The sequence below is a fragment of the Carettochelys insculpta genome, chromosome 1, assembly GCF_033958435.1.
Source record: "Carettochelys insculpta isolate YL-2023 chromosome 1, ASM3395843v1, whole genome shotgun sequence".
Taxonomy (NCBI): domain Eukaryota; kingdom Metazoa; phylum Chordata; order Testudines; family Carettochelyidae; genus Carettochelys; species Carettochelys insculpta.
The window spans coordinates 32,218,130-32,232,448 of NC_134137.1; positions in this window are offsets into that span (position 1 = coordinate 32,218,130).

Genomic DNA, 14,319 nt, shown 5'->3' on the forward strand with positions numbered 1-14,319 from the left:
AGGTTTTTCGTTAATTTTTTGATAAAATAGAAGCATTTGATACCAAAGCACGATATTAAAAATTCCTTAGAAATAACAGACAAAGAAAGATTTTTATAAATTTAGCTTCAATCTGACGGGGATTTCCACAAGTAAAAATAGTATAGTTATTTTCATTTAAAAAATTAAAAGCTGTAAAGGCAAAATTCTGGTACCTTTTTATAGGCTGAATAGTACTGTTGTCTATGAAAACAAAAAGCAGTCAAGTAGCACTTTAAAGACTAGCAAAATGGTTTATTATGTGAGCTTTTGTGGGACAGACCCACTTCTTCAGACCATAGCCAGACCAGAACAGACTCAATATTTAAGGCACAGAGAACCAAAAACAGTAAGCAAGGAGGACAAATCAGAAAAAGATAATCAAGGTGAGCAAATCAGAGAGTGGAGGGGTGGGGGGGAAGGTCAAGAATTAGATTGAGCCAAGTATGCAGACGAGCCCCTATAGTGACTCAGAAAGTTCCCATCACGATTTAAACCATGTGTTAATGTGCCGAATTTGAATATAAAAGCCAGCTCAGATGTTTCTCTTTCCAAAATGGAGCGATAATTCCTTTTCTGTAACACACATACCTTGAAGTCATTGACAGAATGCCCCATTCCATTAAAATGTTGACTAACTGGTTTGTGGATCTGGAGTGTTTTGATGTCTGTTTTGTGCCCATTGACCCTTTGTCTAAGGGAGTTAGAAGTCTGTCCAATATACAAACCACCTGGGCATTGTCGGCACATGATGGCACATATGATGTTAGTAGAGGAGCATGAGAAAGTGCCTGTGATTCTGTGAGTAACCTGGTTAGGTCCAGTGATGGTATTTCCAGAGAAGATATGTGGACAAAGCTGGCAGCAGGCTTTGTTGCAGGGAAAGGCTCCAGGACTGGTATTCCTGGGGTATAGATTGTGGCTGTTAGTGAGGATCCTCATGAGGTTGGGAGGTTGTCTGTAGGAGAGAACAGGCATGCCACCCAGGGCCTTCTGGAGTGTAGCATCCTGATTAAGGATAGGCTGTAGGTCTTTAATAATTTGTTGCAGTGGTCTGAGTTGGGGGCTGTAGGTGATGACCAGTGGTGTTCTGTTCTTGGCTTTTTTGGGCTGATCTTGGAGTAGCTGGTCTCTGGGTATTCGTCTGGCCCTGTCGATTTGTTTTTTTACTTCTCCTGGTGGGTAATTCAGGTTTATGAATATTTGGTAAAGTTCTTGTAGTCTTTGGTCTCTGTCAGTTGGATCAGAGCAAGTGCGATTGTACCTAAGAGCTTGACTGTAAACAATGGATCTAGTCATGTGTGTAGGATGGAAACTAGAAGGGTGTAGATAAGTATAGCAATCAGTAGGTTTTTGGTAGAGTGTGGTACTGATCAGGCCATCCTTGATTAGTACTGTAGTGTCCAGGAAATGTCTCTCTTGCATGTTGTAATCGAGGCATAAGTTGATGGTGGGGTGTAGATTGTTAAAGTCTCTGTGGAATTCCTCTAGAGCCTCTGTACCATGGGTCCAAATCATAAAAATGTCATCAGTGTATCTTAAGTAGAGGAGCGGTAATAGGGGACGAGAGCTGAGGAATCGTTGTTCCAGGTCAGCCATAAATATATTAGCATATTGTGAGGCCATGTGGGTGCCCATAGCAGTTCCACTAATCTGGAGGTATAAATTGTCCCCAAAACGGAAATAATTGTGTGTGAGAACAAAGTTACAGAGGTCAGACACCAGACTGGCTGTGGTGGCATCAGGGATGGTATTCCTGATTGCTTGTAATCTGTCTTTATGTGGAATATTAGCGTACAGAGCCTCTACATCCATTGTGGCAAAGATGGCGTTATCAAGAAAAGGAATTATCGCTCCATTTTGGAAAGAGAAACATCTGAGCTGGCTTTTATATTCAAATTCGGCACATTAACACATGGTTTAAATCGTGATGGGAACTTTCTGAGTCACTATAGGGGCTTGTCTGCATACTTGGCTCAATCTAATTCTTGACCTTCCCCCCCACCCCTCCACTCTCTGATTTGCTCACCTTGATTATCTTTTTCTGATTTGTCCTCCTTGCTTACTGTTTTTGGTTCCCTGTGCCTTAAATATTGAGTCTGTTCTGGTCTGGCTATGGTCTGAAGAAGTGGATCTGTCCCACGAAAGCTCACCTAATAAACCATTTTGCTAGTCTTTAAAGTGCTACTTGACTGCTTTTTGTTTTGATAGTGTATAGACTAGCACGGCTTCCTCTTTGTTACTGTTGTCTGTGAGTGATCTCATTAAAATCACGTATTATTTAGCCGGAATACAAGTTTTAGAATTTGGCCATAGGTGTTGAGGTATGAAAAGCTAGGTAGGAAATACTGTACATTTTAAAGATACATTTTCTGTGTGGCATATTAGTAAGCGGCATCTCCAACATAGTATCTGTGAAAAGTCCTAGAAAGTGAAACTGTTAATGAACAGCCTGGTGAATCCAAGCTGTCTTCTCTGGCTCAATGACTTGGGAGTGTTTTTGCTGTGAAGAATTTTCATGTTACTTTTTGGATAAATCACCAAGATGCAGCCTTGATGGGATTAAACCTAGATCTAAACTCAATGTTAGGGTTACCATATAAAAGAGGTGACACCATGTGAAAGCATGTATCTGTATCATTATCTACCAACTCACATTGTATTAATGTGTTATAGTACATATAATACATTTATTAATACATTGTGAGTTGGTAGATTCTGCTATGGATATACTCCCTGTCAGTGGTGTCCTCTTTTCTGAAAGGGCAAATATAGTAACCCCACTCAGTGTCAAGAAACTGTACATGATATATTTAAAGGTAATTTCTAGGTTCATACGTTCCACAGCCAGAAGGGACCATAGTGATAACTTAGTCTGCTGTATAACGCATATCAAAGAACTTCCTCAAAATAATTTCTGGCCTAGAGCATATCTTTTAGAAATACATCCAAACGTGATTTTAAAATTGTTTACTGTTGCTCAGTTGTTCCAATGGTTAATTATGGTCGCTTGTAAAAATGTGTGTATTATTTCCAGTCCAAATTTGTCTAGCTGCATATTTTAACTATTGGATTATACAATACCATTTGATGTTAGACCGAAGAGACCATTATTAGATATTTGTCCTCTGAATAGATAGTTATAGACTGTCTACACTCAACATAGCAGTTGACCGCTGATATGTGATTTTAGCAACGCCAATTGCATAGCTAAAATCGACTTATCAGCTGTCGACTTCAGTGGCCGTCTATACAGATGAAGATCAATGGGAGCATTCCTCCTGTTGACTTCCTTAATCCTCACGGCTCACAAGGAGTTCAATATTGACCCTGGAAAATGCCATTTTGCACATGAGTGAAATGGCACACTGGAAGATCAACCCTGAGTGGGTCGGTCTTCCATGGCAGTATAGGTGTAGGCATAGACTTTAATCAAGTAATCACTTAATCTTTTCTTTGTTAGAATAAATAGATTGTGTTCCTTTAATTTATTACTATCAAGTGTGTATTCTAATTCTTTATTCATTGTTTTGGCTCTTCTCTGACCCCTTTCCAATTTGTTGCAGTGGTTGCACTAGTGCCCAACACAGAGATAAAATAACCTGGGAGCTGAATCCACATCCTTCCTGTGTGGTAAAAACCTGCAAGAAAACACTGGACTTGCGGCAGCAGATTTTTGTCAGAGCTGTTTTAAAAAGGTCTCCTGAGCCCTGAATAGTCCAGGCTGTGTCTACACCTGCCGCATCTTCTGGAAGCAGCATGGTAATGAGCCATCCGGAAGATGCTAATGAAGTGCAGATGTAAATTTCCTATGCCTCATTAACATATGGGCACATGATTTGGAGTCTGGAAGAAGCTCCTCTGGACTCCAAAACACGCATGCGGACGTGTGGCCCGCGGGAATCTTCCAGAAGGAAACCCTCCTTCCGGAAGCCCTTTCTTCCTCAGTGAGGACTCTGAATCACATGCTCATATCCTAATGAGGCATGGGAAATTTACATCTGTGACTCATTAGCATCTTCCAGGCGGCTCATTACCATGCCACTTCCGGAAGCCGCGGCACATGTAGACATAGCCCCAGAGAGGTAGCGGTGTTAGTCTGTATCTTTACAAAACAAAAAAGCAGCCCTGTAGCACTTTAAAGACCAACAAAATAATTTAGTAGGTGATGAGCTTTTGTGGGACAGACCCACTTCTTCAGCTCTGGAAAATGCTGACAAAAGTAAACTGGCACAACAAGAATTTAACAGAAAGATAGGAGAAAATGAAAAGAAAACTGACAAATCAGCTACACAGGACAGAGGGAGTGGGAGTGAAGAGGGGGAGAGAGGGAAAAAAATTGCTTACTGCAAGTGTCTGTTAAGTTGTTTGCTGAGATCACTACAAATATCAGAAGTGGGGAAACTGTCCTTGTAATATGTAAGATAATTGATATCTTTGTTGAGACTAAGGTGTGAAGTATCGAACTTGAGAATTAACTCCAATTCAGATCAAAACAAAAAAGTAGTCAAGTAGCACTTTAAAGACGAACAAAATAATTTATTAGGTGGTGAGCTTTCGTGGGACAGACCCACTCCTTCAGACCCAAGATACAAGGTACAAGACTTCTTCAGTCTGAAGAAGTGGGTCTGTTCCACGAAAGCTCACCATCTAATAAGTCATTTTGTTCGTCTTTAAAGTGCTACTTGACTGCTTTTTTGTTTTGATAGTATATAGCCTAGCACAGCTTTCTCTCTGTTACTATCCAATTCAGATGTTTCCCTTTGCCTCTCTGCTTTAGAATGCAGGCTTTCAGGTCTTGAATGCTATGTCCTGCTCCATTGAAATGCTCACTGACAGGTTTATGTAGATTCAGATTCCTAATGTCTAATATGTGTCCATTAATTCTTTGGTGAAATGATTGTCCAGTTTGTCCAATATACATAGCAGAGGGGCATTACTGGCACATGATGGCATACATTACACTGGTGGAGGTATGGGAATATGAGCCTCTGATTGTGTAGCTGACGTGGTTAGACCCAGTGATGGTATCTCCAGAATAAATATGTGGACAGAGTTGGCAATGGGGTTTGTTGCCCCTGCATTGTATGGTCATGCCTCTACACTCTTTATCCTGCTCTATAGCCATAGAAAAGGATAAAGCCCTTCCTAGGATAGTCTGTCACCTTAACGCATCTAAATTCTTCCTAAAAAGCCCTTTTCCCCCAGGAACACTCTCTACATTCCGATATCAAGTAATCAGCTGTTTCTTCAAGTTTACATGTGCTACACAACCCATCTTTGTGCTCATTCAGTACATATCAATTATTATTCAAGCCACTGTGGGCAGTTAACAGTCTAAATATGAGCACTTCACTGATCCTTTTATAACTTGGAGCAGGGGAGTCAACAGACTTGCTGGGCCCCTGGGCAAGGTGGAGGGACCCAGGTCCATGCTCCTGGAAGAGGCAGGGCCTTGGGTGAAAGGGGCAAGGCTGGGGCAGCCAGCACTCAGTGCCATCTGGAGTATAACATGTCACCCACACCTCACTCAATGGAGGCAGCCCTCAGAGCTGCTCAGAGCTCACGCCCCATCACTTCAGCAGCAATTTAAAGGGCCCAGGGCCAGTTGAATTGTTAGACCCCAGGGCAGGTGTCCTCTTTGTCCCTTCCCTACCCCCACCTCCATCAGTAGTAGGCCTGGTTTGCAGAAGTGCATTGCCTTCTATACTATTCTTAAATAGTTCATAGAATCATCTTCCTCTTTTCTCCGACGGCTACAGTTCTCACAATTCTTCTAAAAAGAATTTTTTGCTGAACTTCTAAATTCCTGATTATTTTCAGTCCTTGTATAAATGTCTCCGTATTTTTGCTCCCTTGTCTGCCATGTCATCGCAAGGTATCCCACTGGTGTGGCTAGTGTTCTACCCCCACCTGAGCCCCCAATTCAGTTGTCAAAAACCATATTTCATTTATGAGCTCATTCCTGCTTTCTGAGGTGTTCTTGTGAAATGCTGCTATACTTGATAATGAATCTGAAAAGGGAACAGCTACAGTGGGCAATATGTCCTGGATCCTGGTTAACACTAACATTAGTCCCAGCAATCCAGCTGTCGTAATGGCCATCAAATTAGATAGTCTTTTAAATGTTTTTAACTCCAGTCTCAGGGGTGTAAAAGGCTGCTCCAACTCTCAGTTTTTAAACTTTAGGTCTGTCAGTCTATAGTTGTCAATCCTGACTGCGTTTTCTGTATTCACACCCATAAACGTTACATAATATTATGCTTTCATATCCTTTATTATATAATTCTAAATCCAAACCTGGAGGGACAATTTTCCTAGTATAAGTGTAGTCATTTCTAGTTTTCTAGTTCCTTTTCACTTCACTTTTTTACCCACCTTTGAACTGAAGGTGTGTAAAGGAGTTTGCTAGATTGAGCTAAATGTCATCTGCTTAATTCCCAATGTTCGTCACATTTTTGTGTAGTGTTTGTATCTGCACTCTTTGCCTTCACTTCAGTCAAAAGCGTTGGACCTGATATTTTCACTCATAAATGAACAGACTGTTTTCTCAGTAGCTATCCATCTTGCACAGAGAGGTGTCCAAAGAAATGCACTACCTGCAATTCATTTGAACTTGAACCAACTCTAGCTTTTTAATCTCCAATCGAGATGCAGAACTCAATGCTTGACACCCATAATCTTTGATTTTACTAACACTCTATCTAACATCATTAGGACTTTCTTATCTGCTCCCACCAAAGCATTATGTAGATTAATTCTACCTTTACATTTATTTATAAATAAGTTTAATATCATACCACACATCTCAACATTTATAACTGTTAACTATGTGCATTTTCTCCATAGAGGTTTAATGTACTCAGCTTTAATCTTTCTGCTAGTAAAGTTAATTCCCTTTGTTTTAGTCTCTCCAGGTCTCTTTCTCACCTAGGCTGTGTCTACACTGGCAAGCCCTTCTCGAAAATCAGGCCCTCTTCCAAAAGAATACATGGAGCATCTACACACAAAATGGGCTCTTTCAATGAGGAATCAAAAGAACACAGCTCTTCTTCCAGAAGCCGTCTTCTGCTCCCGGATCAGGAAGAGCACCTTTGTCTGAAAGATTCTTTCAGAAAAAACATGCGTAGATGCTCCAGGGCCCTTCTCTTGAAAGAGTAGTCCTCATGGCACCAGATTTTTTGATCCCTGGCCCATTCTTTTGAAAGGGGTGTGTGTGTGTGTGTGTGTGTGTGTGGATGCTCTCTTTCGAAAGAGCAGATTGCTGTTTCAAGCCGCTTTTTTGTGTGTAGCTGCGATCTTCCAGAAGATCATGTTTCAGAGGATTACTGTAGTGTAGACAAAGCCCTACACTCCTGAAGGGCCCACGTGCTGCCCTGCCCACTTATTTGGCCCATCTGGGAGCACCTGAACTGGAACAGGAGCCCAGAGCCCAGTTTCACTGAACAAGCCAGTTACAAGCATGAACTCAAGAAACACATAAACCCCAGAAGACCGTGTTTTTATGTAACCACTAACAGGCAGACTTGAACCTGGGACTTTTGGAGCTTAGTGCATGAGCCTGTACAGTTTGAGGTAAAACCCAACTGCCTCTCAGATAAGGCTGTAGAGGAGACGCATTCTTTCTTTCTGTAAGTGGTCTAAGTATCACTGCATGGGACAGTGACCCATACCCAGTAGGTATGTGGCTTACGCTTACCCAGTTTCCTGGTTCCCTTTAGATATGATTTTAGGTCGGCCATTAGGAAAAAATTCCTAAGTGTCAGGGTGGTTAAACACTGAAATAGATTGCTTAAGGTGGTTGTAGAATTGCCATCATTGGAACTATTTTAGAACAGGTTAAATAAATAACAGATGATATAGAGGGTGCTTGGTCCTGCTGTGAGGGCAGGGGACTAGACTTGATGACCTCTCCAAGTCCTTCCAGTTCTTAGAAACAGAGGGAAAGCCATGCTCGTCTATTCTATGGTTCTATGATCACAGCCACAGCTCCCATCTAGATCACACAAATCAGACTAGAAAATACCATGAGAATATTGTTTAATATTTACAGGTATTTGTAAAACAAATGATTGCAGAGTGGATATGACACACAAACGGTGATTTGCATTAGCACATACACATTATATTAAACACCTCTAAGACAGGAGAACTTGTAACAAAGAGACTACAGAAATACACTTGGCTTTTCTGACTTACACCAGACATGTCTGCTGCCTTCTTTGAGTGCTGGCACAAGCAGGGCTGACTCATGCATAGTGACAATTGTCAGGCAGCAGAACCTGCAGTGACTGTTCACCCAGGCCAATTAAGGTTTCTTAAGATTAGCAGACCCCTTACAGCTGGCTTGTCTGCTGGATTCTCTCTCACACTCTAAATACATGCAAAAAAACCAGTCAAGTAGCACTTTAAAGAGTAACTAAATAATTTATTAGGTGATGAGCTTTTGTGGGACAGACCCACTTCTTCAGATCAATGAAAGCTCATCACCTAATAAATTATTTTGTTAGACTTTAAAGTGCTACTTGACTGCTTTTTTGTTTTGATAGAATACTGACTAACACTCTTTGTCACTATTCTAAATACATGCTGATGTCATCACTTATCTGCCCAGCTGCCTCCCTGATCCTTTAGCTGAGGGAATTGTTTGGGTTCAGGTTGACCTCTTGGCTATACCAGTTTTTAATAATGACTCACACTCAGAGTTGTCTGAGGTCACAGAAAGTGTCTTCAATAGCCATGTGGATTCTGATCATCTGACACAAGATGCTGTCCACTCCTCCAACATTGGCTTCAGCCCTTCCTGGGCTGGGAGGAGAGCTGGTCAGGGAGCACAAATGATATTGTGTGACTTACTTGACCAGTCCTAGAGGACCATATATATCCTATGGGATGAAATTTGTTTGCCTAAACTATTTGGCAAATACATATGAATAGTGCCTTTTTTGCAAAGAGAAAAAAAAAGAGGTGCCGCTACTCAGTCAGTCCCCTCCCCCTTGGTCAATCCCATGGCTTGGGCTGCTGAGGTGTGGGTACTCAGTACCAGCAAGTACTGGCACAAAAAAAGCACTGCATATGAAGAAAGCCACAGAAACCGGGGTCAGCACAAGAACAATTTGAAAACAGAAGAGGGTCAATTTACAAAGAAATTGTATTTTTACAATGAATGATTTGCCCAGTTCTAGCTGGCAGAGTCTGGCTTTCCTTGTTAACAGAGAATTAATGTTCTTCCTACAGGCCTCAGCGGAATTTGGTAGCAATTATTTTATTCCCTTCTGCTTGCTGGGATGCAGAATAAGAGATTAAGAGTGTTGTATGAGGAGTTGCCTAATTAGATATTGTTTCTTTACATATCAGTTTCATATGAGTTTCAGAGCAGCTTTTTTCCATGAAAACTCTGCTTCAATAAGTTCTCTCAAGCTTCAGTGTCATAGCTACACATACAAAGCAGTTCCTCGGTGCCAAAGCTTCAGACTGCCCCAAAACCAAGATGGGGTTTTCCCCAACATTTCTGCTCTTTGCAACTGACATCGCAGCAGCTGGCTGCCTGTCCATTGACTTTGCTTCCACTGCTGAAATTCATTTGAAGAAACAGTATCTAACAAGGCAGCTCTTTCAATGGTAGGTGACTGTCCGGTCTTCTTTCCCCTTGGTGTTATATATTCCCCGTTTCCTCATTTCTGCTCCAGATTCTGATGAAGTGGGTCTTACCCATCAAAGATCATTACACTCATCTCTTGTTAAATGAGTACTTTACTAATGAGTAGTTGCTTAAACGAGGGACAAGTTTACTTACCTTTGTTTACTCTATGAGTGAACTCCCCCCGCTAATATGGAGCCCCATGGCTCCACCACAGCCTGACCCCCCCAACCCTGTAGCCCCAACCCACAGCAGCCTGACCCCCTCCCCTCCCCGCTGGCCCTGCGGCAGCCTGGACCCCTCCCAGCTCCACCGGCCCTCTGGCAGCCTGACCCCACACCTACACCGGTGCTGTGGCAGCCTGACCCCACCCCCCCATGGCATCCTCACCCCCCTGTCCTCTGCCAGCCCCGCAGCAGCCTGATCCCCCACTCCACCAGCCCTGCAGGAGCCTGACCCTGCACCTAAGCTGGCCCTGTGGCAGCCTGACTCCTCCTGCTTTGCCGGCCCTGCGGCAGCCTGAGCCCCCACCTAAGCCAGCCTCACGGCAGCCTGAGGACTCCCCCCCACCGTGGCAGCCTGACTCCTCCTGCCCTCCACTGCCCTGTGGCAGCCTGACCCCTGCCTCCCCTCCCAGCTGGCCCAGTAGACCTAACCCATGGCCGCCTGACCCTCCCCACCCATCTTCCAGAGCCCCAATCCCCAACCCACCCCACGGACCCAACCAGCCACCAGGTTTTAACCGTCCCTCCCACTCATGGTCCCAAACTGCCCCCAGCCTTTATCCTTGTCCAACCCCCGCAACCTAAGGGGGTTCACTTACCTTTCAAAAGCAGCGCCACCTGCTGCCACTCCTTCCCCAAGCTCTAGGAACCAATCAGAGACGTTTACATATATTTTAATGAGAATTTAGTGTCCCCCTTACGAGTTTGTGCCTACGAGCAAAAAGTTAGGAGCCAATTGTGCTCGTGTAGCAGGGGATGAGTGTACCTATTAAATAAAATTGTTAGTCTTTAAGGTGCTACAGGATGGCTTGTTTTTGCTTTTGTTTTTGTTTTGTTTGTTTGTTTTTTCTGGTTTCAGGCAGTTGACTTCAGGTTTCCGTGAAAGGTGAGGAGGAAATAGGATTAGGTGGAAGGTTAGCTGGGGTACAGTCAGTGCAGTGTGCTCAGGAGGGTGATGATTGGCTGTGCCAGAGCTGGAGAGATGGAAGAGGGTGAGGTTAGGAACAGGAGCAGGTGGAAGCCGAAGCAGAAAGGTAGTGGTAGGAAAGAGGAGAGGGGGCAAGTGGGGAGTAGATGATGAGGCTATAGGCACAAGAGAAACAGAAAGGCAGTCATGAAGCAAGCGACACTAGGAGCATGCCTGGAAAGTTTTGGAGGGCACATGGAAAGGGGAATCCGACTTAGAATCTGGCTAGTGTCAGGCCAACTGGCCCAGGACAAGAACCTCATGACAGGTTGTTTAGGGTAGGGCAGACACAGGAAAATGGATGGAGAGGACTGGAGTATTAAAGGAGCCAGTTGCTAGCAGGTTCTGGTGTCAATTAATGGTAGCAGCACAGTGGTAGCACTGCTGCCTTTTGATTACACAATGGCCGTGAAGCGCCACGGAAGCGATAGGAACACAGGACTGTATTCTTAGTTACACTATGGCCCTGAGTACAACTGAGAAGTAGGTCCAGATGGTTTAATATGCTAGAAGCATGTTTCCACGACACACTTACCAGCAGCTGCACATTTCTCAGGGTGTGACAATGGCAAACTTTTAAACATGAGATAATCTGCTGCATTTTCAAGCATCAAAAGGAAAAAATTTACACGATTTAGCTAAAGAAAGCCCAGCATTGTTTTTCATTTTTCAGCAGTTTGAAATAAACAGCTTGCTGCACTAAATGGGACAGAAGTAGTTTAAACCATATCTCTATCAGAGCCCTGGCATTCTTTGCTGACCCTAACAGGTACTTTCAGGGGGAACTTTCAGAGCCTAATACAGGAGTTGGATTTATCCAGATCCCTTATTTATGTTTGAGAGCCTTGGCCAACCTTTGCATTTCTCTCATGCTTTTTATGTAAAAGAATCTGCTCTAAATCCTGAAGGGTAAAATTTTCAAATACTGTTGTTTAAGATGCCCCCCTAAAATATGCCTCTTGCATGAATATAATGAAATGCGGGATCTGCATGTATATATCAGGTGACAGCATGAATTACCAGATACTTCTTTGTGCAAATTTCTAATGGGCACCGGAAAAATGACCATTTGTGTGATCAAATGCAGTAGTCAAAACATTTTTGAAACAGGACACAAAGATCCCTCCTTTTGCGAAACAGATTTAAAGTAACTAACTTAAGAGTTACACAACTGTGAACAACTTCTGGTATATGTGTAAAATAAAAATATCTTAATACTGTTTGTCCTGAGCAGACGAATCAGTGTCAGTTGCAGGAATTCGCCTTTGAAGTGACCATTGAGATGACTCTTGAAATCACAGACTTGCTGGAATTTACCATTCACAGGAATCTATCATTTAGGGTGTGATCTTGCATTCCTCACATTGTGGGATCAGTGCTTGCTGAAGCACTGACAATGATGCCATTTGGTGCCTTTCAGAGCTATCTTCAATTTAGCAGAAAGCCTTTAGAATCACAGAACACTAGAACTGGAAGAGACTTCGAGAGGTCATCGAGTCCATTTCCCTGCCCTCACAGCAGGACCACGCACCATCTAGACCACCTCCGACAGATGTCTATCTAACCTGCTCGTAAATACTTCCAGTGAAGGAGAATCCCCAACCTCCCTAGGCAATTTATTCTAGTGTTTAACCACCCTGGCAGTTAGGAAGATTTTTCAAATGTTCAACCTAAACCTCTCTTGCTGCAGTTTAAGCCCATTGCTGCTTGTCCTATCCTCAGAGGCTAAAGAGAGCAGTTTTTCTCCCTCCTCCTTGTAACACCCTTTTAGGTACTTGGAAACTGCTATCATGTCCCCTCTCAGTTTTCTCTTTTCTAAACTAAACAAGCCCAAATCTTTCAGTCTTCCCTCATAGCTCATGTTCTCTAGATCTTTAATCATTCTTGAAGCTCTTCCCTGGCCCTTCTCCAGTTCCTCCACATCTTTCTTGAAATGTGATGCCCAGAACTGGACACAATACTCCAATTGATGCCTAATCAGTGCTGAATAGAGCGGAAGAATGATGTCTTGTGTCTTGCTCACAACACTCCTGTTAATCCATCCCACAATCAAGTTTGGTTTTTTATGCAACAGCATCACACTGTTGATTCATATTTAGCTTGTGGTCCACTATGACCCCTAGATCCCTTTCTGCAGTATTCCTTGCTAGAGTGTCGCTTCCCATTCTGTCTGTGTGAAACTGATTATTCCTTTCTAAGTGGAGCACTTTGCATTTGTTCCTATGAAACTTCATTTCTCCGGTTTGTCCAGATCATTTTGAATTTTGACCCTATCCTCCAAAGCAGTTGCAACCTCTCCCAGCTTAGTATCATCTGCAAATTTACTAAGCGTACTCCTTATGCCAATATCTAAATGGTTGATGAAGATACTGAACAGAACCTGTCCCAAGCACATCGATGATCAGAAATGCAATTTTTTAAAAAATTTAATATTCAGTATGAATATGTTCCGCCCTAGGCTGTACATCTCAGACTCCTCTGAAAATGATTGAAAACCCTGTACATACATCTGATGACAGAATTGTCCCAAAGTTTTCTTTCTCATTGTAAAATAAGGCTCGTTGCCTGTTATTCGGATGCTAGATAACAGAACTTGCGTGTTGGGCCTAATGCATTTCCAGCATAACCCACGTGCAACATTATTACCTTTGAAGTGCTGATTTTCAGTGGTGCCTTGTCACTTTACAGCTCACCCCAGCCTCCTACAGCTCACACAGAGTGTGAGTGGAGGCTGACTCCACAGAAGTTAAAGAGGTTAGACACTGGCCAGCTGCCTGCTGCGCAGGACCTCCACCATTCAACAAATATTGCCACTATTTAAACAACATGGCTACTGCCAGGTCCTTTCTGAGCCAGACCTTTAAATAACCGAAGGCTAGTCTTATGTACCAAAGTGATATAACCAGACAGAGCTGAAGACGAGCTCTGCGTAAGCTTGAAAGCTTGCCTCTCTCAGCAACGAACGTTGGTCCAATAAAAAGTATTACCTCACCCACCTTGTCTCTCTACTATACTGGGACAGACATAGCTACAACAACACTGCAAATATAGATGGAGCTCTGTCAGAGAATCCATTCCAGTTTCACACAGGGCCAGGATAGGCTTTGGGGAGACTTAATGAGCATCTACAGACATCCAACTAGTGCGAATGAGTTCACAACACTGATAAAGCCTTATAGTCACAATGATTGCATTCAGTTCAGATCCTCAGACAAAACAGGCAGCACTTCACAGTAACATTTTTGATGCACAGGGCAGCACTTGATAGATATGCATTGAATCTTAATTGGAGGATATTTGTGACTGATGTTTAGTGTATGCCTGGAACTCTAGGAAAGACAGTGTCATGTTGCCAGTACTAGGGTGTGTCTACACTAGGAACTGACTTTGAAGTTAACTTTGAAGGTAGGTACTACTTGCAAGTAGCCAGCAGAAAGTCTACACACATTTTCCCTTACTTCTAAGTTAAC